This window comes from Solanum stenotomum, chromosome 1 (assembly GCF_019186545.1).
Source record: "Solanum stenotomum isolate F172 chromosome 1, ASM1918654v1, whole genome shotgun sequence".
NCBI lineage: Eukaryota > Viridiplantae > Streptophyta > Magnoliopsida > Solanales > Solanaceae > Solanum > Solanum stenotomum.
This window is the reverse complement of record NC_064282.1, coordinates 67326111-67329447: the sequence shown is the minus strand read 5'-3', so window position 1 is coordinate 67329447 and position 3337 is coordinate 67326111.

Here is a 3337-nt window from a genome sequence, read left to right as displayed (position 1 = left end):
AGAAAATTATATTTTACAAAATTACCAGAACCTTTTAATTCAAAAGTAATAAAAAGTTGGAATGAAGCAGAATTAACAGATACCTTAGGAGCTAGAATAAAATTCTTGCAACGATGGTTTATGGAACTATGTGAAAAACATAAAGAAGAAATAAAGATGGAAAAAATATTAGTAAAAAACTTAGCATGTTGCAAAAATAAAACAGCACCCCAATTTGGTTGTACGGATAGGTATTACAAAAATAGAAAGAAATATACTAAAAAATATAGATCAAAATACAAATATAAAAAACCAAGAAGAAGGTACTATGTAAAAAATTACAAAACCAAAAGACCATATAGACCAAAAAGAAAACTAACGGAATGTACTTGTTATAATTGTGGAAAATTAGGACATATAGCTAGAGATTGTAAATTACCTAAAAACCCAAAGAAAAAACAAATATCAGAAATAATAATAGACGATGAAAAATACACACAAATAGAATATGTAGATTATGAATTAGAAAGCAATGATAGTATATATGAATTATCAGAAAATGAAATAGGTAATGACATAGAAATAGAATCAGATAATGAATCCTATAATATAACAAATGACTGAAGCAGATATACAGACAATAAATAAAGAAAAGCATCAAGACGAAGAATATTTAGAACAGAAAATAATATTTGATAATAATATATTTGAACAAATAAAAGGAAAAGAATTAGACCTAAGCGTAGCAAAAATATTTGAAATACCAACAGTAAGAAACTGGTTTAAACGACAAAAAGAAGAATATTATGTAGTAAGTCAAAGAGAACATATCATAGATTGCAAATATACTAAAGGAAAGGCCAAAATACCAATAATAAATAAACGAATAATAAATAAAGAAATACAAGATATTAAGGCTAAAAATCCAATTAAATATGTACATTTAGGAGGAACAGAAATATTAATAAAAGCATGTTTTAGAGAAGGAATAGATACACCCATAGAAATATACTTAGCGGATGATAGAATTATACAACCCATAGAAAAAAGTATAATAAGTGCAGTAAGAGGTAACCTCATATACCAAAAATTTAAGTTTATAATAAGTGCTAACTACTCAGTAGCAATAAATGACAGAAATATAGATAAATCACTAGTATTATACTGGCGAATGTCAGGGATAGAACTAGCCCCAGGAAGTAAAATATTTACAGCTAGATGTAAAAACTTATATGTTCTAACAACAAAACATAAAATAACAGCAAAAAATAAAATAGATAAAATAAAAATAGAAGATCCCTTTGAAAGAATAGTTACAGTCATAGATAAAAATGATTATAGTTATAATGAAATTGATATAGAAGAAGATTTAGAAATAGTAAAAGAAAGACTAAGCACATCGAAAAGAATAAACAATGAGATACCCCAAATATCATCAAAAATGAGTACCTCAAGGAGAATAGATAAAACCCCACAAAAATCAATGGAAGAAGAAATAAAACCACATCATTACTACATAACGGGAATAATGGAACAACGAAAATATTTAATATTAATAGATACAGGACGAGAAGAAAACTATATTACAAGAGAATTAGTGACGGAAGATGAAATAATAACTATTGAACAATCATGCCCCGAACTACCAAAAACATTAATGTATACCGAAGAAACTACAGAAAAGGAAATAATCATTGGAGGAGTACCAATAGTGATAAAATTCAAAATATATCAAGGAAATGAAAATATCATTTTAGGAATAAAATGGCTAGAACAAGTAAAACCATATAATCTAGAAGACAAACAGTTAATAATAAATTATGAAAATAAAAGAGTAATAATAAAAAGGACTTTAGTATAATAAAAATATGAAAATATATATACTTGCAAAGATAATAATAGAAGGATATTACAACCGATATTATACACCAATGATAGATACGAGAGCAGAAGCTAATATATGTAAATATAATTGTTTACCAGAAGATAAGTGGGAAAAATTAAAAACACCGATAGTAGTAACAAGATTTAATAATGAAGGAAACATGATCACTTATAAGACAAAAATATAAAAATACAAATATGAGATAAGATATTAACTATAGAAGAAATATATAACTTTGAATTAACTACAAAAGATATGCTATTAGGAATGCCATTTTTAGAAAAATTATACCCACATATAATAACAAAAGCACACTGGTGATTCACGACACCGTGTAAACAAAAAATAGGAGCAAAAAAAGTAAATAATAAAAAACGAAAAACAACACAATGGATAAAAGGAAGTGAAAAAATTACACAAAAATTAGAAAATATAAAAGAAGAAGACCCTAAAATAGAATTAATTATATTCTCTATAGATAAAGTAAAAATAATTCAAAATACGTTAGAATTATTATATAGTGAGGATCCTTTACAAGGATGGGAGAAACATAAAACAAAAATAAAAATTGAGCTAATTGATAATAATAGTATAATAACCCAAAAACCATTAAAGTATAATTTTAATGATTTAACCGAATTTAAGATACATATAGATGAATTACTAGAAAAAGGATATATACTAGAAAGCAATAGTAAGCATACAAGCCCGGCATTTATCGTAAATAAACATAGTGAACAAAAAAGAGGGTTATTGATTATAGAAATTTAAATGCAAAAACTAAAACATATAATTATCCGATACCAAATAAAATACTAAAGATAAGACAAATACAAGGATATAATTATTTTAGCAAATTTGATTGTAAATCAGGATTTTATCACTTAAAGTAGAAGAAGAATCTAAAAAACTAGCAGCATTCACTGTACCACAAGGATTTTATGAATGGAATGTATTACCATTTGGATATAAAAACGCACCAGGTAGATATCAACACTTTATAGACAATTACTTTAAACAAATAGAAAATTGTGTAGTGTACATAGATGATATATTATTATATTCCAAAACACAAGATGAACATATAAGATTATTAGAAAAATTTATCCATATCATAGAATATTCAGGTATAAGTCTAAGTAAAAAGAAAACATATATAATGAAAAATCAAATAGAATTCTTAGGAATACAAATTGATAAAAATGGAATAAAAATGCAAACACATATAGTACAAAAAATAATTAACTCAAATGAACAGCTAGATACGAAAAAGAAATTACAATCATTTCTAGGACTAGTAAATCAAGTAAGAGAATATATACCAAAATTAGCAGAGAATTTAAAACCATTACAACAAAAATTAAAGAAAGATGTAGAATACCAGTTTGATAAGAAAGACCAAACACAAATACAAAAAATAAAATTATTATGTAAGAACCTACCTAAACTATATTTTCCGGATGAAAATAAAAA